The sequence below is a fragment of the Camelus dromedarius genome, chromosome 18 (assembly GCF_036321535.1).
Source record: "Camelus dromedarius isolate mCamDro1 chromosome 18, mCamDro1.pat, whole genome shotgun sequence".
NCBI classification, from domain to species: Eukaryota; Metazoa; Chordata; class Mammalia; order Artiodactyla; family Camelidae; genus Camelus; species Camelus dromedarius.
In genome coordinates this window covers 3,911,340-3,937,327 of record NC_087453.1, presented here as the reverse complement: position 1 = coordinate 3,937,327, position 25,988 = coordinate 3,911,340, and the positions used below count along the sequence as shown (strand labels likewise).

At 46.5% G+C, this 25,988-nt stretch overlaps 1 pseudogene; it reads right to left on the bottom strand.

Annotated features, from left to right (window-relative positions):
• The window catches only part of LOC105098864 (putative serine/threonine-protein phosphatase 4 regulatory subunit 1-like), a 64,073-nt pseudogene that overhangs the window by 10,983 nt on the left and 27,102 nt on the right, over window positions 1–25,988 (bottom strand).

Sequence of the window (25,988 nt, the reverse complement as noted above, 5' to 3'; positions counted from 1 at the left end):
CAATGTCCACACTGATCTTTTCTGAACTGGGCCAACACTCGATCCCACAGAGAACAGTCTAGAACAGTGTTTGGTGAGTCTGGCACACACAGCTCTGGAGAACGCAAACTAGCTTTTCTTACAACTACCCCCAGCACCCGCGGCCAGAGCCCCACGCTCTCATCGTAACTGTCTTTAACTAACGGGATACTGCCTTCACAAACATCACCCACTTACCTTTTTCACTGCAAGGACAAGGGGATACAATAATTAAAAACATTTAAGGGAACGTACAGAGCACAAGAAGCTAAGCCATGAGAGGGAACAAAACTAAACACGATTCAACCAAAGAAGCTGTCAAAAACTTCCCAGACGAAAAGAAACTAAATGACTTGTATAAATAGACACTAAATATTAATGTGTACTTGTCAAATTCTTTTCTCTTATTTGATTTATTAAAATACCATTCGAGACTGTTCAGAAGACTTCAAACACTACTTTAGAATTTACTCTTCTTAAGTTAGAGAGGAAATATTATCAACACAGATTATGAACTAAGATATGTCATTAATATTGATGGAAGGAAAACATTTGGCTCCAACAGGCATTCTTAAACTTAACCTCCAGAAAATGTAAAGTTTTGAGTTGCTTTTCTTTTCAAGGAACAAACCAGTAACTTAGATTTATTCTCTTCAAGTGGGGTGGGGTCCTGCCTCTGTTCAGTCTTCAAATGGTCGCAGTTCCACGGCAGGGTTGGCCTGGGTCCTGCAGGGTTGATCTGGCACATTACCAACTTAGTCTGAAGGAGGAAGCTGTCCTATCGCACCCCCTTCAGAAAATCCTCTTTCAGGGCCAGAAATGACTTCTGCAAACCAAGACCAGAGCTTCCCTTGAAGTCAATGGTCTCTCTCCAGATGTGAAAAAAAAATACATTTGCAGTTATTTATGACATTGTATATAGGTCAGTCATTTTAAGTGCTGAGGCAAACAGATTTCATACATTTGAATTTCAAGACTGCTTGAGGCCCTCACAAAAGATAGACTAACATTGGTGAGGACCAACAACCCGAGTCTGCATTTACCATTCTTGAAGCCCCAGGGTCCAGGGCCCCTCTATGGTTAATGCCCGCAAGTACTAGTCACACACTTAAAGCACAGGCCACTCCAGAAGGCAGGCTGAGGTTTGCAAGAAGTGGCGAACCAGCTCCTCCAGCGTTTCTGGGTGACTGGGGATCATGGCGACGCTGGACTCCAGAGGGGAGGCGGGAGGGGCAGGGGGGGCTCATTTAACTTGAGTGCGAACACGTGGCTGATAACGGAGTGTTTCCTTGGAAAATTATTCTCCATTTTCACGCGTACAAATACTTTTAACGTTTGCTGCCGAACCTTTCCATTAGGTTAACAATTAAAACGAGCCAGACTATCCTGTGGTGACATACTGGCCTCTGATCATTGATCAGCGTTAACTGAGATGGATCTGAGCTTCTCCTTCAAACAAAACACGGATTTTCCTCCTCGCACTTGAAATGCCATACTGTCTCCCAGCTTAATGGATTCTGACAAATCAGCTCAATACACGATCCAGGAAAGTCGATTAGCACACTGACAGACGCTTTGTTTGCACTGAGGCACATGACCAGAACCTTCCATTCCCAAGGTTTTCACTGAAATGTATTTTAATAGCAGACATGACAAAACAGAAATATTTTGGTATGGTAACCTAGGACCTCCATTTCTCCAAGTTAATACATTCACATATATTAATAAATAATGAATCATTATTCTTCTTTCGGGAATTAATTTTATTCCAGAGTCTTTGGCTCAGGAGCCAAGCTAAGGTTAAGTAAACCACCCCAAGTCAAGACTAGCCCAGCAGCAACTGGGAGGTCACTCCCCGCAAAAAGCACCTGGCAGTCAAGAGAGACAAGTAAGAAAGGGGTCCCCCCGTGCCCCGGGCCTTCCAGGGCCGAGACGGCACACTAATCAGGACGGCGCAGTGGAAGCTGGACCCAGGTCGACGCAAGGGCTGAGGCATCAGCCTCCCAGCCTCACCTCCTCTTCTGTCCTCATTGCTTAAGCCTTTTCGAGTTTTTTGTTTCTTTTTCCTTCTTTTGCAAGTAGGAGCATCCTGACTGATCCCAGAGGGACCTCAGAGTCACACTCAAGAGCCCCGACGTCCCTCGCCACAAACCAAAAGCCCAATGGCACAGGCCCTTCCGGAGCTTTTGCTCAAGAGAGCCAGCTTGGGGGCCTCTCTTCTCTCTCTCTCTCTCTCTCTCTCTCTTTTTTCACTTCTGTAGACGACAAAGGAAACTGAATACCATCACACCTCCCGTCACAGTAAACGAGGCCCCACCTTCCCACTTCACACAGACGACTGCTGTACTCCAGAGTAACAACGCATGTTTTCTGGCCTATTTTTTGAAACAAATCAGCAAAACAGGCTATCATCTCACTCCTTACTAACCAAAGGCAACCTTAACTAACTCTTAAACATTTTATATTCAGGCTTTTGAAATTCATCTTTTGCTTTACTGGAGCAGACCAAGGGGGTAAAAGGAGGTGATCATTTAATCATGAAAATCAAAACATAAACTGTGTGAATGAAGAAACAATTGGTATTCTGGCTCCAGGGACCACAAGTTTGAAGTGAGTCTCCCCTGTGGCACGTGGAAATGAGAGGGTGCCAACACTCCCACGCCTTTACGATCCTGGATCTCTCTCTGATTTTAATTTGCTAGTCTTACCCCTACCTGGGAAGGACCCCAGCTCAAAATGGCCCACATGCAGGTTCAGGAGAAATCAGGAAGGTATCAGAGCTTCCAAACACAAGGGCACTAAAAAGCTTCTGGAGAAACTCAAAGTAAGAAATAAGTGTCTGGCTTTCTCCTCGCCCCAGAGGCAGAGTCCCAGCCTCACGGGGCTGGCTCTGGACTGCAGGATAAAAAGTCGTGAGCTGTCAGCTTCTCCAATGCTCTCCTCCAAGAAAAGGCCTCCAGGGCCACTCCTGGAGCAGGCACGTGCCCAAAGAGCACACACAGGATGAGGGCTGGCTGTGGTGCTCGGTCCCCTTTGTCACCTTTACATCCTGGGAGCTGTGCGATTCACCTTCCCCTGTTACTGAAAGATGTCCACGTCGGTTAGCGGGGAAAGAGCGCTGACATGGTTAGCCCCCCAAAGAAACAGGCCTTGTGGTCTTCAGAGAGGAGGAAGGTGCTTTTTGGTCTCCCCGCCTTTGTTTTGGTGGAGGAGACTCAGGGTTATCAATCACCGGATTGATTGGTTGTCCAGTTATCCAAAACATGACCTTAAGAAGAAAATTAAATTTGCCATTTATCATCTCTGCCAGGATATATTAATACAAGAAAATGCAGCTCTGTGATTTCTGTCACACCCTCCGTGGCTGAGGGAGGGGGCAAACACTCACCATGCTTCGTAATCTCCTGGCCCAGGGGAGCTGGGCCTGGGATGACGGGGCCGGCGGGGCCGCCTGACCGTTAGAGGAGGGGCAGGAGTCTGGAGCGCACAGTCGGTGTAGACCTGCTGCCTGCTGGCGCTGGGGCTGACTCACAGAGTCAAGCTGTGCGGCTCTCAGGGCAGCGGATAAAACCTGAACTTGAGCTGCGGGAAGAGAAGCTTCAAGAATTTTAATAACTGTCTTTGGACCGTGGGGACCGACGTCATAACAAGACAGCCTGGACGTGGATGCACCACACGAGCATCCGCCCGGCGGCCCCTCCGGAGCACGCCCCCACAAGGTGGGGGATGTCTACAGCCATTAACCTTAACTGTTCCAACTAAACACCAGGCGTGCACAGGGCATCAAATCTGAACTTGAAAAGCCTCAATTAGGAAAAGCGGGGTTCAATGCCAACATCTTCCACGGAAAGACAACACGATGTGCCTGAACGCCGCTGCTTGGGAGGCCCAGCAACGTGGGGAGGGGCCTGATCCCCCAGTTACAAAGCACAGCGGCTGCCTTCCCTGTCACACACGTACGTGTGCACGTGGGAGCCGGAATCAATCCATCTACGTCCGCACAGATGAGGGAAGATCTCGCTCACCGAGCCCCAAGGGCTCCTTGTTCTTTCTGCCCACAGCACGGCTATTTTAGACCCTCCTGACGGTAAAGATGACATATTTTCCATGCCTTTCTGTAAAAACAAACCGATGTTTCCATGTCCCCAACCTCCAAACACAGGCACACACAATACCTCCTGCGTCCTGTTTTCTACTAGTTAAATTCAACAAGATTCATTAAAATGCTTAGAGCTCGTAACGGCCCCATCCTGTGCCCAGGGCAAGGTGCCACCTGCCTCGGGCAGCACATGACACCTTTCCAGGGGTCTGAGTGCCATTTCCAGTCACGGCCAGTTCACAGATACCCAACGTGCAGTTTACTGCTGAATCTTTTGGGGTCACAGATCCCTTTAAACTCTGATGAAAGCTGTGGGCCCTTTCTGACAAATTAAGGGACACAAGATTTTACAAAAAGCGGTTTCAGGAAACTGAAAGAACCCCTGAAACCAACCCTTGACTTCTCCAGGTGATGGAGTGCGAGAGCCCACATCAGCTGCCAACTGCTCTGCGAGGGCTTCTCCCAGGCACTTCCCCTGCCCCCGGGCGTGAGCGGCTTCCTGCCCTGAGCCCCAGCCCTGCCACTCCCGGTGCTGGGTGGTTGTCCCCCAGTCCCCTCAACCAGAGCACAAGGGCTTCGCGTGTGGTCATCGCTGGCCCAGCACCCAGCCCGGGTCCAAGAGCTGGAATTAATGCTGCTTGAGAAACGTGTTTTCCAAAAACAGACCTTTGTCTATAACTTTTAGAAGCAACATGTTACATGCGCCCGTTCCTTCAGCAAACGCTGGCTTAATTTCCTTTATAAATGTAAAGACAAAGAATAATCACAGGGCTAGCTGGATTTTCACGTTTCCTTTCCCGAAAGCGTCACAAATCTTTGCCCGGCAACAGCAGCAAGTGTTGTTTTTTTCCAATTTCCCCAACTCAGGGAAGAATACAAATAGAGCCCTGGTTGGAGAAAGAAGAGGCGTGATGATGGATATGGATTGCCAGGCCTGGCTCAGTGGGAACATCAGTCGCAAAAGGAAAAACACCTCAAAGAAGAAGATGTGCTTTTCCTGGCTGTACGGAGGCAAAACCCTTACAGCTGAGGTGAGGGCTGAGATAAGAGGCTCCAAAACCAGCGCTGTCCTCAGCTGTGACCAGCAAGGGGCACTGAAACATGAGAAGTGGGGGGAGGGTATAGCTCAGTGATGGAGTGCGTGCTTAGCATGCACGAGGTCCTGGGTTCAATCCCCAGTACCTCCATTAAATTAAAAAATGAATAAATAAATAAATACAAACCTAATTGCCTCCCCCCCACCAAAAAAAATGGGAAATGATATAACAGTGTCCATGGAGCTAATAAAATTTCCACTGCTGCAGACACGCCTAAGAACTACCTGCTTTTATCTGGGGACCGACTGCAGACCTACACGGCTGAAAATCCTGGCAGGCACCTGCAGGGTGGGATCGCTGCTGTTCTGGCCGTGGGGAGACTGGGCCAGGCTCTCCCCTCAGCATCAGGAAAGGGAAGTAACACAGGCAGCAACACACAGGCCCGTGTGAGGTACAACCCAGAAGGACCCCGTCTTCCCTTCCATCACCATGGACGGCAGTTACCTTGGACATCTGGGTCATGCATCACGTGCTCCTGCGAACTACCCAGGACTCTCTGAATCCTGCCGCTGGCCACACCGCTCCCGAGCACCGTCTCAGTGTGCGGCAGCCTTCCTCCCGCGGCCCCGCCTCGCTCAGGAGCAGCTCCAAGGCCTTGCTTGTGTCCGGGACGGCTGTGGGTGGGGAGGGCACCGATACTGGGGAGCTGCGCGAAGGCCCTGCCCTCTGGGGAAAGCCTGGTCATCTCGGCTCCAGCCACGACAGAGTCTTCCACTGGGCTTTCCATTAGGCCCCTGGAGAAGCGCCGGCGTGCAGGAACTTGCTGGAGTCCGTGGAATGTGCCTTTCCTGGGTAAATCTGGCTCTGTCTCTACTGCACAACCAGCTTAAACTGAGGGAAGCAACTTTTTACCATCAGGCGATAGACGGGCAGAAAAATGGGAACACGCGAACCCACAGCTCCGTAAGCCCGGTCCTCCTCTCTCCCCGGCCACCCAACTGCCTGTGTCTGCCAGGCCAGGAGACAGTGACGTCGCGGGAGGGTAAGAGGTGCAGTCTGTCCCCTCTGCCCCATGGGGAGCACCCTGTGCACTGAGATGCCAGGTGAAGGTTCAGCCCATTATACTCAAGTGGTGCGACAGCGCCAGCTGCTGCTCACACACCATCCGGGGCAAGATGCCAGGCACTTACTGCGCATCAGTGCCTCCACCGGGGGGCGGGCATTAGAAAACAGAAGATGCCGCAGCTGGTGAGTGCCGGCTCCTCGTGAACCACCTGCAAGGTCCACATGAGGAAGACGTTGCACACAGGCCTGACGTTCAGCAAGAACTCAATGAATTTTGACAGAGAAAGATGGAGGGAAGGATGCCCCAATCTTTAAAAGGACTCGTACCCTCTGCAAAGTAAATTACCTCCTCTCACACTCCTGAATAACAGTGACAATGGAGAGAGGCTGGTGAGCGACCCCCAATGGTCTGGTTAGTGTGCACCCATCATCTTCGGGGAAGGATATGAAAAACTCCCAGCTCAGTCACCAGCACTTACCAGAAAAACAACCCAGGGTCTACTAACAGTGGGCCAGGGATGTCCCACTTGACATGCATGTAAAATCCGATGGCCCAAAAGTCTATTGGGGAGACTTCACATTCTCCCTATGTAAATTATCAAAGGACTTCATTAATCAAAAAGTAAGAGAAAATTTTCTTTATAGGTTATTTAATCACTACTCTCAATGAATATTTTATCTAAATTTAGGAGACAAGGTAGCTTCATTATTTATAACCCAGTAGTCATGTTTCAAAATCATTATTGCAATTACTTTTTGCTTCTTTACATAATTAAAGCTCTAATATTCCATCTTGCCCAGAAGGTCACTGTAACTAAAACTCCAGACAAGATAATTGCTAGAATTTTCGGTGGACGCTTGAGGTAAAGCGGGGATCCTGTTAATTATCCTGGCCGGAACCTACCAGGCTGAGGACACATTTCCACAGCTGCCTGCACTGGGTGACCCGGAGGTGAAATCAGGGTCCAAATCTGGAGCCGGTGGTCAGTGCCCAGAACGCCATTGTCCTGTACATACAGGCCAGCCCTAGAGGGGTTTGCAAAGGTGGAAATGAAGGGGCCGAGGGACAGGAAGGCAGCCAGGCGCACCTGAAACCAGAGGGAACATCGCAGTGAATGAGGTATCGGCCAGATCTAATCCAGGGCTAAACAGATGGCTGGTGACCAGACAATTCACTGTCCGCCAAATTATGTCTAAGCAGACGTATCGCTTTCTAAAGCAGTCCCTAAATTCCAAATAAACAATTTTTCAATAGAAAAATCAGGAAAAATTTAGTACTGTCATATATGTCATACAGTTTGTATTCGTCCAGAATATTAATTCTATATCAAACAATTCCGGGCTTTGTAAAGCATCTGAGCAGACCTTATTAATCACTACAGGCATGTTTATGACAGGAACAGAAAAGAGAACAATTCAGTTACAGTTTCTTCTTCCCAGTTCTCATTTCTGTTAATATTCATCTGCCACCAATGTTGAGGTGGGTGCCACCCCCTTAAGAAGCAACAGGCTTCTATTATAGGTGCCCTAACCACCCTCACGAAGTCTAAATACACCGGGCAGTTACCGAAAAGACAAAATACACTGAAAGTCACTAGTCCAGGGGCTGAGCTGAGGCCCACAGGCTGCTGCACTCACCCACCGACAGGGGACGCTGATCAGCCTGATGAAGAGCGGGGGGCAGCCTGGCCCTGCGGACCTCCGGGGGCGCGCTGTGGGACAGCGCCAGGAAGCACCCCCCACAGGCCTTCCTCACCCCCCTCACGCTATCCGCGCAGAGCTCAAAAAACTTCAGGAGCTACCAGAGCAAACAACATCGTGTTACTCACACGTGGTCGCCCCGCGGACCTGTTTCCATGGTGGAGTTAAGGCATTTCCATAAATTAATGACACAGAAGAGAGAAATCTATATGAGTCCAAAAGGAATCATCTGAAACAGGCAGAATTTAGAGGTAATTTTCTTCACCTCTTAATTCTGGGAAGTGACCTGGTTAAATTTAACAAGATTATAGAGAAACCCCCAAAGGATTCTGAATGACTGATACTCGTTATGTGAACTATTGTGAGAGATTCTGGATTTCCCAGCTAGCACACCGACCCAGGTATCAGGCTTTTGACTAGGGTATTTTGGCAAAGGAAAGCAGACTATTAAAAATTGATAGTAACACAAGTAATTCCTGTCCACAGAATGCAAACTGTGCGGTGGAACGCGATTGATCCTCACCCTGGATGTCGACAGTTTGGAATCCACTTACAAGTTCACGTCAGTTCTCCCCGGTGTGACCGTGAATGTGTGGTGCTTTAGTTAAGCCAGTTGCTGCGTCTTACTGGTTCCCTCATTAATCAATGTGTTAAATGAAATCTTTGACCTGTGTTCATTTTACTTCTGTATGAAGGTCGTGATTATGTCCTCTTTTCAAATTTATCCTTTAAAAATAAGGCTTTGTTTTTAATGTCCTAACAGAAAAGAATCAGCCAAAATGCTTCACAAACAGAAATATCTGATCGTGGAAATATCCACCTACAGAGAGATTAGCATGTTGGTCACTGCTGTTCTTCATTCAGACACGTTAAGTAGAGGGTAACACTGTGTGTTCAAAGCAACAGCCCACTACAAATTGTTTTGGGATTAGAACTCTGTTGAATAGCTTAGATTTTAAATAGAATTGAAATGAGCTTCTGAACTGAAATCTGAAAGTCAACTTAAAGAATATACTTTTTGAGGTTAAATTCCAACCACACAGGTAGCACATCCTGTCACGTAAAAGAGGCAAGTGCTTCCTCAGCACAGTTGTCTGGGTGTCAGGGACTGGGTGGGCTGCAGAGAAACAGAGGTGGACACGATTATGTGAAGACACGCCCCCCCCCCCCCCGCGCCCCATCAGCAGCACCGGGACGAGCGAGGTGTGCTCAGGGACATACAAGCACTAGGACCAGAATGCTATGGAATGCTGAAAAGAGAGAGACGATTCCTCACTGACACAGTAGGGAGGTGAGTCTAGACAAGCAGAGAACTTGACAGAGACAAATGCATAGGCAAGAGCCGAGTCTGACGTGTGAGCAGGGACCCCCGGGGAAGGGGAGATGCCGGAAGGAATGAGCAGGGGCGTGGAGGTGCCCAAGAGCTGAAAGCCCCCAGCTGGCTAGTGTCATGGTTCTCCACCTTGCTGTGCACAGAATCACCAGGGACTTTATCAAAAATACAGGCCCCGGGTCCTGCCCCTCTCCCCTCCCCATGATGCAGATGCATGACCAATGGTCAGAGCAGCACTGGGACCTGAGGGAGGTGACCAGAGGTGAGGTAGGAAAGGTACTTATAAAGGGGCCTGAGAGGCCAACAAGGGTCTGGATTTTAATCTGTCACCAAGAAAAAAATCCCACTGGCTTGAAGCCCAGGATCGAGGCGGCAGAGCTGAGTTCGAGAAAAAGCAGCTGAGAAAGGACAGGGTGACTTGGGAATTGAGAAAAGACTGGGAAAGCGATCGGTGAGGAAACGACAGAAAAATCCACGGGACTTGAGGGGAGGGTCTAACTCAGTGGTAGAGCACATGCCTAGTGTGCACGAGGTCCTGGGTTCCATCCCCAGCACCTCCATTAAAAACAAGTAATTAATAAACACCTAATTACTCCCGCCCCCCAAAAATTAATCAGTCCACAGGAAGAAGGGCTGGGGCTGCTTCTGCTCTGGCCCACAGACCAGCTGCCGAATGCTGATGAGAAACATTTGCTGCAGAAGTCAAGAAATCTGAAACTGCTGCATGCAAAATCGAGCTGCCACTCCAACATAACAGGCTCATAAATACAAAACTTCACAGCTAATTTCCAAAGTGCCCTAAGAAGCGCATCAGCAAGACGGCTGGCAAAATTTCACGTACCAAAAATTTCTCAGTGGCTTCTTGTCCGACCGTGCGACAAATTTCGTCAAAATTGGTGGCACATACCTTAAAAAGGCAAAAGGCACACACATTCTTCTCAGCTTTCTTTTTGTGTTAACAAACTGTGAAAACTAACAAGTGGGAACCTGGAGAGCAATTACTCCTCTAGTCGGGCAGCTAACAAGCACTAACCGAGCCCAGTGCCCACGCAGCACCGCCCAGGTGCGTCCGCTGCGTTGGAAACGGGAGATTTACAGTAGAGGACCACACTCTCGGACTTTCTGGCTCCTAATTATCTCAATACATAATGCATTTGGTTAGCCATAGAGGAAAAGAGACTCTCAATATTTTCTGCCTGGTAAATGAGACCCACCTCCTTGTCTCTGCGTCACCAGGAGAGACCAGAGGGGAGACGGGCAGTTGCGCAGCAAGGTGGAAGGTGTTTGGGGAGGGGTGGGAACGGCCTTCAGAAGGAAAAATCTGACAACCGAGGGACAAATGACTGAAAGGGGAGAGTGGGGGAGGGGCTACAGTTGGAAGGTGAGATAAGCAAGACAAGACAGCAAAGGTAAGAGGGACCGAGAGCCCATCAGCTGGGTAATGAAAGGCCTTGCATGTCTGGGCAACAGCATCAATGCACAAGGTCCCACACCTCCTCCTCCTGCGCCTGAGAGCTCTCATCAGCCTCTCTCCACATCTCCACAAATGCCCAAACTGCAGGGACAACTGGCAGCCTGTTCACTGTTTCCCTCGCACGGTTCACGCCGGCCACATTTTCCTCCCAGACTGCGTCTCCTAAGGAAGTCTGGAAACTTTAAAGGAATCGACTCTAAACTTTTTTTTAACTTTTTGAATGTTTCGAGTTTTGAAACTGTCCATTCCCACCTTCTGAGCCTGAAAGAACGCCCCATCACCGCATGATTCGCAGAAGCGAGGGAGCAGCAGGCGTTCGCTGGGGCTTTAGCTCAGCACCAAAACCAGCCTGTAGATCATCTATAAACGGCCAGAAAACTAGGGTCACTTGAAATACCAAAGCGTAGATGTTGCACATATCACTAACTAGATTCCAAAAGCTAATATTCAACATATTGCCAAGACACCCAAGAGGTCAAAACAGAGAATACCTTTTTTTTTGAGTTCTGTCAAGTTATATCAATAGAAGGGCAATACATTTCAAGTTGTATTCAGATACGGTTTGTCTAAAGCTCAAGGGTACCATTTGCCCAGCGTGCCCAACATGTAAATGAACAATCTGTGTGCATTCTTCCCTTCTCCAAACCCTATGATATGAGGATTCATCATCTTCATTTTTCCGGGTGAGGAAACTAATGCTCAGTGTTGCTAAAACCAAACAGCAGTTGAGGTGGGACACACAGCAGGAGCTGGACAAGTCACCAAAGTCAGCCTGCAGGTGGTCCCTGGAGAGGGACTAAGCACTGGTGGAAGTCAAGAGGGACAGATCCCCGAGAGGGTGCACCGCACCGGGTACCACAAGCTTGCTGCTGCCTTTCTGCCCTGGGCACCCCTCATTCAGCACGGCTAGGCAGGAAAGCTGGATCTCCAGCAGAAGCTACCATTGTGCTGGCTTGAGAAGTCAAAGAGCAGAGACTGAGGTGGCCAGGGCAGCTGGAAAGTGAGGGAAGGCAGCCATTATGGAAAACAGTATGGAGATTCCTCAAAAAACTAAAAATAGACTTATGCTGTGATCCAGCAATCCCATTCCTGGGTATATATCCGGAGGGGACTCCGATTCAAAAAGATACATGCACCGCAATGTTCATAGCAGCACTATTTACAATAACCAAGACATGGAAGCAACCTAAATGTCCATTGACAGATGACTGGATAAAGAAACTGTGGTATATTTATACAATGGAATACTACTCAGTGATAAAAAAAAAGAATAAAATAATGCCATTTGCAGCAACATGGATAGACCTGCAGATCGTCATTCTAAGTGAAGTAAGCCAGATAGAGAAAGAAAAATATCATATGATATCACTCATATGTGGAATATAAAACAAAAAGAAGAAGAAGAAGAAAAGAGGACACTAATAAACTCATCTACAAAACAGAAACTGTTTTACAGTTACCAGGGGAAAGGGAGTGGGAAGGGATAAATTTGGGAGTTTGAGATTTGCAAAGGTTAACCACTATATATAAAAATAGATGAAAAATAAATTTATTCCATATAGCACAGGGAACTATATTCAATATCTTGTAACAACCTTTAATGAAAAAGAATATGAAAATGAATATATGTATGTATATGCATAACTGGGACATTGTGCTGTACACCAGAAATTGACACATTGTAACTGACTATTTCAAGAAGCAAAGAAAGGAAGGAAGGGAGGCAGGGAGGGAGGGAGGAAGGAAGGAAGGAAGGAAGGAAGGAAGGAAAGAAAGAAAGAAAGAGAGAGAGAGAGAGAGAAAGAGAGAAAGAGAGAAAGAGAGAAAGAGAGAAAGAGAGAAAGAGAGAAAGAGAGAAAGAGAGAAAGAAAGAAAGAAAGAAAGAAAGAAAGAAAGAAAGAAAGAGAAAGAAAGAAAATAAATGAGGGAAGAACTCCTGGGAGGGAAAGAGGAAGGAGGGAGCTAAAGAAGACACAGCCCCAAACTGTGATTAAATCCTATTGTAATCCTTGGCTGATCTTGGCACTGTGTGGGCACAGGGGAGGGGGTGAGGTTCCTGGAGGAAAGCAATAGTTTGAAGGCAGAAGGAACCACATGGTTTCACCTCAGGGGACTGCAGAGGAAACAGAATCTGAACTGTTTGCTAGAACAAAGCCAACCACTCTTCAGAGGAGACAAACAGAAGCCAGAGTTTCTGCAATGTTTCATCAAGAAGATACATGGTGGGGAGGGCAGTAGCTCAGAGGTAGAGAACATGCTCCCAGGTTCAATCCGCAGTCCCTCTATTAATAAAAAAATATTAGCAAGACAAGACATTAGACGACAAAAATTCACAGACATGAGAAGAAATGGGGAAATGTGACTTACATTCAAGAAAAATACGAATCAGTAGAAACAAACCCACAGAAGATCCAGATGTTAGAAGGACTTTAAAGCTGTTATTATGCATATGCTCAGGAACTAAAAGAAAGATAAGGTCATACCAAATGAACAGATAGGAAATCTCATCAAAGAAATGGAAACTAAGGGGAGGGCATAGCTTGGTGGTAGAGTGCCTGCCTAGTATGCACGAGGTCCTGGGGATTTAAATAAATAAATGAATAAACAAATAAATAAATAGGAACCTAATGACCTCCCTTGCCTAAAAAATAATTTTTTAAAAATGGAAATTATAAAAAAGAATCAAGACTTCCGGTACTAGCACAGTAGCTTGGTCAGATCTATCCTCTTGCAGATAACAGATTCAGGAAAGGAAGCAAGAGCACCAAAAATGGTAAAAATGTGTGTATAAAAGGCTACGTACTTTTTCTCTTTTCTTACTTTTTTCAAAAGATGTAATTGTTTAAATAGAAAATTATAATACTGTATCATCAGGTTCATAATGTAATGTATATGTCATAATGCATATGAAACAATAGCACAGAGGAGGAGGGGGGGTGAATGGAACTACACTATTGCAAGGTACTATATTTCTTGAAAATCTTCAATAGAGAAATTACAATGCAATATTACAAAACAATTCAATTAGCCCAGGAGAAGGTAGGAAAGAATTAACCAAAGAACAAATGAGACAAATGGAAAACAAATAACAAACCGGCAGAATCAAATTCAAATACATCAATAATTACATTAAACATAAATGGACCAAACACTCCAATTAAAAGGCAGAAACTATCAGATCGGATATAAAAGCAAGACCCAACTCTACACTAACGAAGCAAGAACATTTTAAGCGTAAAGACATAGAAGGTTTTGAGTAAAGAGATATAAACAAATATACAATGACAGACAGTAAACATAAGAATGATGGAGTGGTTACAGTAACATCACAGCAGACTGCAAGATACAGATCACCACCAGAGATAAAGAAAGTCACTTCTCAGTAAAAGAGTTGATACGTCACAAAGATACAAACACTAACTGTGCACCTTTAAATACCTGAAGTGGAAGAAAAGGTAGGCTGAAAAATACTGTTTCCTCCTTAAGAAGCTAGAAAAATACAAGCAAACTGAACTCAAGTAAGTAGAAGGAAGGAAATAATGAGCAATAGAAATCAGTGAAAAAGAAAACAAACAATAAATCAACGAAGCCAAAAACTGGTTCTTTGAAAATATTGCTAATATTGGTAAGTCACTATCGAGACTGATAAAGACAGAAAGAGAGAGAGAGAAAATATAAATTACCAACATAATAAATGAAAGGGATAACACCACAGATCTTACAGGCATCACAGATTCTATTATAGGGTAAGGGAATACTGAAAGCAACTTGACCCCAATAAGTTAACAACTGAGATGAAATTAATAAATCACCTAAAATACACAACTTACCCAATGACCCAGATGAAATAACAAATCTGAACGAGCCCCATATCTGTGTTGAATCTGTTATCAAAAACCACCTCACTAAGAAAACCCTAGAACCAAAGATTTTACTGGTGAATTCGAACAAATATTTAAGGGAAAAATAACACCAATCTTAAAATCTTTCAGAAAATAGAAGAGCAGGGAATACTTCCCAACTCATTTTTGTGGGGCCAGAATGACTCTGATTCTACAACCTGACAAAAACATAATGGAAAAGAAAATTGCCTACAATAGTCCTCTTGAATACAGATGTGAAAATCTCAACGAAATGATAGCCTATAATGGAGAAGGGGACACTCATTACAGCCAAATGCCAACTGGAATCAGCCCTGGACGCTAACACTGGAGGATGAAAGTTTGATGAAAAGCAAACTTGTGTGGCTGCAAAGTAACCCTCCTGGTTAGCTCCAGAGGGAAAGGAGTGCGGAGACCACCGGTATCTGTTCAGTCACCAGAGCTGTCACCAACAGCAGGACAAACTGCAGCCTTGGGCCTCCTGATGTGAAATGTGAGAACGTGACATCACTTCCATGACATCCCTCCAGAAACGCAGAACATGAATCCAGCCATGAGGAAACATCAGACAAACCTAAATTGGGAGACAAACCTGAATTTCCACCAAAGAACTGGCCTGTCCTCTTCCAATATGTTAATGTTATGAAATTCAGAGAAAAAAGCAAGATCTGTTCCAGGTTAAAGGAGGCCAAGGAGATGTGACCATTCGTTGCCACGTGAGATCCTGGACGGATGACGACATTTGACCACGAGCTGTGGATGAGATAGCGGCATTGCATCAGTTTCCTGATTGTGATCAATGTATCATGCTTGTTTAAGAGAAAATTCCCTTGTATTTAGGAAATAGGCACCGAAGCATTTAAGGGTGAAGGATAAAGGAGCACAGTGTATCTAATTTACTCTCAAATGGTTCAGAAAAATACATACACGTGTATCTGTACATCCGTGTGCACACACATGTGCACGTGTGCAAAGAACAAGAGGAGGTCATTAAACACACAGAGGTAAATATAAACCACTGGAGACGCTGGATAAAGAGTGCACAGGAGTTCATTGCCACAACTGTTCTACAACTTTGAAATGAAGACAGAATGAAAAATTACCCCCCCCCCAAAATGTTGAAAGAACCCATCCATTACCCCCACAACTGAAAAAGGAAAGGAAAGAAGGAAGGACTTCCTATCTCTCAAGCCTGTCCTGCCCACTGCCCAGCACTGCCTCTTCTTCAGAGCAGAGTAAGCTCCCAGTTAGCAGCTCGCCCACTATTCTATTTGGAATCTGCAAACAGCAGACAAGAGGGGAAAGAGAACAGTTGGGGTGAAGGGAGGGGATACCAGCCCCACAACACGAAGAATGGAAAGGCTTGTGTCTTCCGAACTCAGAGGACACAGATTTCTGATCTGATGCTAGGCAGAGCTGCACAGAGTGACAGCCACAATAAATGAGGATGCGAAGCTTCCGTATCCAGGGCAACGGGCAACTACAGAGTGCCCCGCATCTCCATCGACCCTCTCCATCTGCCACACCCACCTGACCTTATTACTACCCATATAGAACAAATCCAGAATCATTAGAAGTCGGCATACTGAGTGACAAGAAATGATATTCTCGTGGCCCTGGCAGCCACTTGTGTGGGATGATGGTCTTCACTGAGCTGCTGAGAGCCAACTATTCTTCATAGCACATAACCACAACCTTCTTTTTAAATAAATGCACAAATAAAAATGAGCTTAAAAATAGGAATGACAACAAAAAATGAGGAAGCCTTAATGTGAAAACGTGTTGGGAGAGAAAAATAGGCTTCTGACAATTAGTTATAATCTCAGAATGCTAATGGCCTTCCTGCAAGCAAGAGGAATTATAATTGGTCTCCGGTGGCCTGTTTATGCTGTCTAGATATAATTACAGGATACAGCGCTTCCAGGTTTTACCGATTCATTCATTGAACAACTAACGTTTATTTAGTACTGACTCTGGGCCTGGCACTGTGCTGCGCCAACAGTGGAAAGACACCTGTGTTTAGGGAGCTCACCATTCTGAAGGAGAAATAGACACACAAATGAAGTTCGCTATTCAAGTGCTAAGTGACAGCAGACAGATACAAACCGGGCCTTCTGGCCGCATGAAGGAGGGAGTCACTAGTGTCACCTGGCATATTAGCCAGACTTCACGAAACAAAGCGCATTGATGTGAGAAACCAGGATGTGAGAAACCAACACATACTACACACAATCCAGCCTGCGTAACTCAATTTCAAAATGCCCAGGACATGTCCAGTTGGCCGGCTTTGATTTGGTTGCTGGCGGCAGAAATCAACTGATTGCAACTTTCAGGGAGAATGAGAAATCTAATGAACAGACACACATTTTGTCTCCAGAGGCTCGCCACTTCCTCGGAGCAAGAAGCAATTCCTTTTAAATTGCACTGTTTGGAGTGTGTGTGTTTACTTACATATAGACAAAGCAACAACCACACAACACGGCTGCAAAGAAGCCCCAAACACGAGGGCATCGGAACAGGGTGGCTGGCTTCTTTTCTCCCCATCACACCTCCTCGCAAATACACGTTGGTGGCCACGGTGTCTGGGGCGTCACAGACGAGCTAAAAGAGAACCCCAACCTCCCGCGGGAGCTCTGCCAATCACACACGTGGCCCCTGTTTCTTGAAGTGTGAAATCCACACTCTACCCACACAGTCGTTTCTTAGCTAAAGAGAAAACAGCGCCCTCTGTGCTCCAGGGCTCTGGTGGCCCAAGGAGGGAGACCCCTCCCAGACTCCTTGGCCTCCAGGTCACCAGGGAAGAAGGACAGAAGAGCTCCTGAACGTGACCCAAGCATGCATGGGCCAGGAGAGGCACACCAATTGCTGCTTCCCTCGGGGTTCCCTGGGAGGAGACGTGGCCCTCCTCCAGAAACCCCCAAAACATGGATGTGCCTCCACCTGGGAAGGCACAGGACCATTTTTGCTCACTGCAGCCACACGTGGAAGCTTATACATTTCAAGTAATGATACCGGCAACCCGCTTTGCGTGAAAAATACAATTTACGTGAACTAATTTGTTCTGCAAGTGATAATGTAGACAGAGGTTTTGGAAGACTTGTATTTTCCAAATATTTTCACCACCAAAAAAAAAAAAAAGACGAAGAACAATATTGCTGACAAGAATGGAGTGGTTGGAAGCAAAACAAAACAAAACAGAAATCATGCAAAAATGCCGTTAGCATTATCTTTCACAGCTACTCTCAGGCTTTCGGGATAAGCTGTTGGGTTGTCAGCTCCAGCCTTGGAAACTCACCAAACCAACTTTCCAACAAAAAAGAAGATCCAGTTGGCAAAGTTCACTGCTCATCTGCCAAATATTCCAACCAAATGATATTATCCAGGTTCATTTTGCAAAATAAATTTAATTTCTTATAGGGAAACCTGAAATTTGTAAAAGAACCCTGGAGAATTTGAATTTTAATAATCAATTATTCTTCAGTCTGATTCATCTTATAAACATATGGAATATGCAAAAAATTAAATTAGTTTAAAAAGCCAAGCCTTTAACTCATAGTTGAGGATAACGTTCACATAAATGAAGAATAATTGCCCAGTGTTCTGGTGCTGCATTACACAATTTTAGCTCCATGGTGCAAAATGTTTCCACACTTTGAAAAAGAAAAGAAGTTCTTTCTCGAACGTCATCTTTTTCCAACCAAGAAAACAACTGTCTGCTCTATCTTACTGTACTCATAAATGAGGCCTTAGATTTTTTAAATCCTTATTATTTTCCTCAAATAATAAACTGCTAGAACAGTCCTGGAGCTATTTACCTCTCTAACGCCGACACAAAGGGCCCGGCTGTGCAGCACCACTGGCGTGGGGGCGGGGAGAGGGGGCAGCAGGCACGGAACACAAGGTGGCCTTGGATGAACTTCCCTTGAACCATGAAGAACAAGCATGGGGACAAGTTGGGGGTCTTGGTTTAAGGGCGACACGCTGAGGCCTGCACTGGCTCGTCCACAGCTACCCTGTGAACAAGGGTCCCAGAAGCAGGTAGAAAGGCCCTGATTATATGACCACTTCCAGTGGGTACAAAATCCTACCAACCCAAGGATACCCCAAAATTAAGTACTAAAAGTAGAAGAAACTCAGTCCTTACACTGTTCCTTTCACTGTACACCTTTAACTGATAAGAGCACAAACACTTGAACACAGCATTTCCCAAGCGGCCGCAAGCATGATGGCCGAGTTCTTCATAGTGACTCTTTCTTATCTGCTCACAGACCTAGTTTAGTCTTGTCCTAATTTATAAAACAGACACATGCGTCTATTAGGTTTTTTTAATTGTCCAAGTACCTCTGAAAATCACCTCCCCTACCACACACAATTCCTTACTTTGGGAAACAGAGTCCGTGTTCCAAGGTGGCTCCAGGATTCACCTATAGATCTCCGCGGCCTGCCCAGCAGAAGTCCAGGCCCGCTGTCTCAACTCTGCGCACACGGCTCGGATTTTCCAGGCTGCACTTTCTTGAGACAAGCAGGTGTAAGGATAACCACTTGCGACACCAGCTCACATCTGAGCTGTGAGCCTTCTCTGACCGAGTCCACATCTCCGGCCACCTCATTTACGGGAACAGTGCTGGTCAACACCCAGCGCACGTGACACTTCAAGTCACGCACACGCCACAGTAAGGGGCAGGCCACCCAGGCATGGGGCTGCCCTTCCCAAACAGACTTACGTTCACGGCTTCTGCTTTCTGCTCGTCACCACTGTCGGGGGCGGATGGCGCCAGCAGGACTGGACACACTTTGTTTTCATTATCTTGCTGGGAAATGAGACCTTGTTCCAGGAGAATCCACAGCACCTCCTGACTTGATTTTCTAACCTGGAAGAGGCCAAAGGTGAAACACACAATGAGCCAAAGTGCTTTCAGGATCAAGACCAAACCCCCTAGGCCGAGTGCCAAGCCGACCCCTGTCTCCTGTCCCTGGTGGCGCCAGAATCACTCAGATCTTCTGGGACTTGGGTCAGTCGCATGTCCTCCCCGAGATTATACCGCTGATGGACGTGTACTGTTCCCCTGCTCTTGAGCCGAACATCCCCTTCCCCATTTCGGGTCAGGCTCCCCATCTGTACTTTGATAGCGTAACAGAGCCCTGGACTTTCCTTTGCAACTCGTATCCCAGATTCCCACACACACGCGCGTGCACAGTTTCCCTGTATGATTGAACATTGCTGGTGGTCTTCCCTGCTGCAGAGAGTGAGCCTGGAGGGTGGGTACCATGTCTGGTTTACCCTTCATCCTCCAGCACACCCACAGGGCCCGGCAGCCAGTGCAGGGCCTGGAATGCGAGTTCCCCTCCGTAGGCACAGGGATGGGAAAAGCAGGTCCATCCTCCCACCCCCTCGTAAAGCCCCAGCGGGAATTCTCAGCCGCGAAGGAAGAGCCCTCCAAGGCGGGACCCGGGAACGCAGGCTCCTCAGTCCATTTTGGGGAAGTGAGGGCCCAGGAAACCCCCATTGTCAGGGCTGAAAAGCAGAGGAGTGACAAGATTGTCTCGGCTTTGGTAAGGGTGACAGTTGAGAAACCTCCAGTGCTTCTGAAAAGCTCCAAGAGCAGGCACAGGGCTCCTGGGCAGGGACGCTTCCGGCTTTGACCCAGGCACGGACTCAAGGCAGGGGACAGAGAGGAGAGGGCAGGTTTGAGAGACGCTGCCTTGCAGGGAGCCGAGCGCATCACTGAAGGTGTTCAAGGAAAATCACAGGTATGTGTTCGATGGCCATGAAAAGTACCTGAGGATGAACAGAGAGAGACAGGCTGGCCTGAAATACAGATGCTGGGGGACGTGGCCCACTCACACTCACACGCGACAAAATCCCCATCTCTGCCAAAGTACGAGTCCTAACTGACTGGGGACCCGCCGGCATTCCCTGCAGCCCACACTGTGGATCTCTGGGAGGGTGGGCATCCAGCAGAGCAAAGTGGGGGCGGACAGGAGTGACAGAGGTGGGGCATTTGGAAGACGCAGGGAGGTAGGTGTAAGCAGAACGAAAGGGACGGGGCAGGAGCCAGGGTGTCAATGGCGGGATGGGGATAGGTGGCCCATGTAGGCATCTGGGCCTTAAAGGCCTTAAAGAAGTCTGAAGACTGTCCAGTAAGATGTGACTTCATCACATTTTTGTGTTTAAAGATGACAGGAAGGGAGAAGAGGGGGTGTCCCCAAAGGGTCATTTATTTGTTATGGAAACAAAGGAGGCATGGGTCCACGTACATGTGGGAGGTGAGAGAAGGAAGGCTCTGGATGGTCCCCAGGGTGTGGCTCTGTGGGGTTAAATCAAGTGGACGCTGGTTCCCTTCACTGAGGGAGGGGATGAAGATGGAAGGCCTCCATTTTCTCAGCGAAGTAAAAGTCAAGGTCACCAGCTAGGCGTGAGGCCGGGCGAGGTGAAGAAGCTCGATGAAAGTAGCAAAGGTCTCAAAGAGCTGCCAAGGATAATGTGAAAAGCAGCTGATGAGGGACAAGTAAACGACTGCCAGGCAGCACTGCGACTGGGATCCACACGTTGGCAATGGCACCAGTCAGTGCAAGACGGGGCAGCCCTCCCAAGCTCGGCCACCCGGGATGGAGGAAGTGGCTAGGCTGGGGACGGGTGGGCCGTCAGGATGATGGAAGGGCCATTAAAAGGAAAAAAATGGAGAGTGACAGTGGGGCCCACAGGATGAGACAGGGAGGACCTAAGGAAGCAAGAGAAGTGAAGTGGAGGGAGCACAGGAGTCAGGGAACCAGAGATCTCCAGGGGCAAGCTCCGGACAGTGGGAGCGAGGACAGGAGGGCAAACCGTGGTGAGAGAATGGAAGGCCAACTCTCGGACTTCAGTTCTGGAGACACCAGGAGAGGAGTGACCGTGACACGGCGAGGTGGCGGGGGTGTCAGGATTGGGGGGCGGCGGGGGTGCATAAGCTGCACAGGCTGACGGCAGGGAGGGCCTGCTCTCGGCCGGGGCCACGCAGGCTGACTGTCAGGAACCATGCGACAGCCTGGGAGCAGAACCACCGTTCCTGCCTCTCTGCTTCTGGAATCAAACATATGACAATGATACATGGCAAAGGTCAAGGAAATGTCACAGCCCCCCACCCAGCAGAATCTCATTTCTCAGAACACATCCAGAGGAAAAAAGAAAAGCCAGTGGAAAGGTAAAAACCGCATCCTTTGTGAGACTCACTGCACCTACCGCACAAAAAACCAGAAAGAAACCTAAGCGTTCAGGAAAACCGAAAACACGCCGACGACGAAGGCACACGGCACGCACGACGCAGAGACGAGCTTCGGGGACGGAAACCCGGCCCTGCGCACCTCCTCACCCCGGCGCGAAGCCCCGCGCTCAGGTCCGCGCGGGCGCTCAGAAGCCGCCCGACCGCGGGAGTGGGCAGCTCGGCGGCAGCGCGCACGTCAGCACGCACGAGCCCCTGGGTTCAATCCCCAGTTCTTCCTCTAAAAAAAAAAAAATAAGTAAACCTAATTACCTCCCCCCAAAATTAAAATAATATATAAGTAAGTAAAATAAAAATTAAAAAAGAAAGAGACAGCTGAACAAATGAATGAGTGGGAGTGACTGAATCCTTTAAAAAAAATTTTTAACATGGCAAAGAGTAGACGTCAGCCTCAGGTCTCTGGATAAACAGTGCTGCCTCTGCCAAGTGGACAGTAGGATGCTGGAAAAAGAAACGAGTGTGCCTTCCCTTCACTGCTATGGACTCATCTCCAGGACACCCTGGACAACAGAAAAAGCAAGGGACCGAGCATCGGGTACAGCACGCCCCCTCGCAGCTCAGCTTCCAGGATACAAAGACACATGTGCTCGCTTGGAGTTATTCGTGCATGCGTTTTTTGTAAAGGTAAGAACAAACCCAAACCCAATAAAAAGGGTCAGCGGTGGGGGCAGGAGAGAGCAGTGGGGGAGACCTGAGCAGCAGTCAGATTTCTCTCAATGTACTCTCTCTTACAGTTTTGACTTTAGCATCATGTAAAAACATTTTAAACAATTATGAGTCTAAATTAAATCAAAATGCAAAAGCGAAAGCAATTCCTAAAAATGAAAAATAAATTAAAACAAATGTGCCCAACTGTGTATCAAGTTGGCAGCTTAACCACAGAAAGAAGAGTTAATGTAAGTGACTTTGAAACACAGTAATATTACCATGACTGTGCGTCTCTGGTGGGAGAGAGCCTAAAACAAAAAGAACTGCCAAGAAATCTTGAACTAGACTCAGTAACCCTACCATGCTGTTAGTGTAACACTGGTATTTTTGTTTTAGATAAACACACACACACACACCACACACATCAATACCGTTAAGAAGGAAGATTTGTACTGTGTTAAAAAAAAAAAAAAGATACAAATATAAAATCAAGTAACTAAAAGCCCTATAATCCTAAATTTGAGTTAGAAAAATCAATATAAACACATGAGGAATTTTTTTTTTTTAAGAAAAGAAATTGCTCTGTGGATAGAAGCCATGACCAATCTCGTAGCAATAAGCACCCCTGCTACCCACATTCTGGTTTCTTATTATCATTTCTCTCATAAAGGAATGGAGGCTCCTTGGAGAAATGGCTGATTTCAGGTAGAGGTGAGCTATCAGTCTACCCAGTCACATGAAGAAGATTCAGGAGCCAACCTGAAGGGCTCCCACCGGTCAAAGCTGGAACAATTTGATATCACAAAGATTAACAACTACATGGAGGGGAGGGTACAGCTCAGCGGTAGAGTGTGTGCTCAGCATGTATGAGGTCGTGGGTTCAACCCCTGGTACCTCTGTTACAAGTAAATAAATACATAATTACCACCCCTCCCCACCCCAAAGAAGAATAACAACTACAGTGGATTGAAACATATCTAATATGCTAAAATTCAGGAGTTCACAATCACACTCAAACAAATTTCTGAAACCTAACGGTAACACTGTAGATTATTCGGATACCAACTAATTATTCCAGCAACTGATGAATAAAGGGGAAAAGTAAAGCATTTAAGCTCTCTTCCCCAGACAAACAGTTTTTTGGGGTTACCAAATAGCTGAGGGGGAAGTTCTTTATGGAAGAATTCCAGCTACTAAATTAAGAAGGGATGATGGAATTAGGGTATCCCAGTTTTGCAACCTCCATCAAAGTCCTGCATGCAGGTGCTGATCACCAGTGGTTGCTCACAGGCTGAGGAGGGACTTCATAGTAAACAGGTAAGGCTGACAGTCCCTAAGTCAGTGACCACACTGCTTTTGTGCCTCCTGACTTGATGCAGCAGGGAAACCCAGCAGCACCGAAAAAGCGTTCTCGCTATACTATACAAAAATCTGAGTCTGACAGAGCCTCTGGACTTCAGCAGTTTGGAGGAAATACTGGGAACAGAGGGACATCTCAAACAATGCTGGACACGCCACTAGCCGAATCCCAAATGTGGGGGATCCTACAGGATGAGTGACCCCGTTTCCTCAACAAATAGCAGGATAGAAAAGGGGGAAGAACTGTGAGAAATTAAAAGAGATGTGAAAGACACGTCAACCAAAGGCAACGTGTGGACCTTGTGCGTATTCTGATTTGAACAGACTTTTCGCAAAAAAAAAAAAAAGATTTCTGAGAAAACTGGGAAAATGTGAACAGTGACCAGAGATATTAGGCGACATTAAGGAACTATTGATAATTTTTATACTTGTGATAATGGTACTGTCATTATAGGTTTTTGTTTTAAGTGCCTATATTTCTTAGGGAGCAATGCTAAAGCATTTATAGCTGAAATGTCTGGGAAATGCTTTTATCTGGCTTTGATTTATCTAGGCAAGATAAATGGGAGAAGACTGGTCAAGTGTTAATGATAGTTGAAGCTGGGTGAAGAGTACATGAACATTCATATTAATATTCTGTCTACTGCTAGGTGTGCTTGAAAATTTCCATAATAGAAAGGTTTTTTTTTCAAAAAAGAAATATCTCATGATAAGAAGAATGAGTGTGGGCTACCGTCCTCTGTGATTAGAGAAACTGGGCACAAACAGACCTTTTGTTCTTGAATCACTTAACTCTAAGAAGCTGTCTTCTGCATTATGAATACTAGCTAAAATACGACAAAAGAGGATTGGCTCCAGAGATCTTTAAAGTTACCGTTTTTCACACCTGATTGTTTGGATCTGTGAGGTACCCCACCACGATGGGTGGGAGAGATTCGGAGAGCATATTGGAAATTAGGATCTATTTTCTTGTAAAAAAAAAAAAAAAAAATGCCAATGGGAGGGATCTGCTCCATCAGTTCAGTCCGCACTGTGGTCGCTGCAGCAACAAAAAAGGAAGAAAAGAATTATATAAGAATAAGCCAAGCATCTTCTATAGCATGTATTGAAAGTTTCTAGCTTTCCTTACTAAAATACTTCATCAAGGAAATTACACAAACTCAGTTTAAAAATCATTTCCCATTTAGAGTATTTATGCTACAGACAAGCTTAAAAAGCTAATAAGTTATACAGCAATATAAAAACATAAAAAGAAGAGAGAACGACAACTCTATTATAACAAGCCATACATAAATCCAGGAGGGGGCAAGAGGTCTCCACGCTGGGCCAGCGTCCAAAAGCCATTACAACTAACGGCATATATGCCAGACCTATGGGCTGTGTTTATTTAAATTCCAGCCAGAATGTATACATTATAAACAATCCTTTCATAAATGCACTCCCCCACAATCCACGCACCCCAATTATTTCTGAGGCAAAGCATTAAACAAAAGAGCAGCTCGGGCTCCAATAGACCACATTAAATTTAACACAAATATATAATTGCTTCAGCGCTGTAAATGGTGACTCATTTACCAAGAGAATCCATTTAAGGGCTCAAAGCATCCACTTGGGCCTTTTTAAAAGCGGTGTGTCATAGTCATATGAATATTTTAAACGAATAAGGGAGCTATGTGGAAGGCTTATTTTTCTATTTTCAGTTAAAAATGACCAAAAGCTAAAGCAAGCCTAAGATTTCAGAAACTGTCTGAAGCTGTTCACCGGTCGCTGTAAATGCGGGGTGTGGGGGGTGCAGAGCGGCCGTCGGTACTGGCACCCCCGCTAGTCACTCACCTTACCCACCTTGACTCTGTGTGTGGTGGGGGGCGGGGGGACGGACAGCACCTTAGTGGCTACCGTAAGGCAGTGTGTGCTTTTCTTCCAAGAGAACAAGCCTGGAGAGGCAGAAAGAGAAAGAGAAATCAAGATTAGCCCACAGAGATCACAGGTGAGGACAACTAACGACTGGGACTGTTCTAATCCAAAGGACTTCTTCTGATTTGGTATTTCTTAGCAACCAATAGTCTGGAAAAACACAAAATACAAAGGGCCTAACTGCCAGGGCAAATAGCATT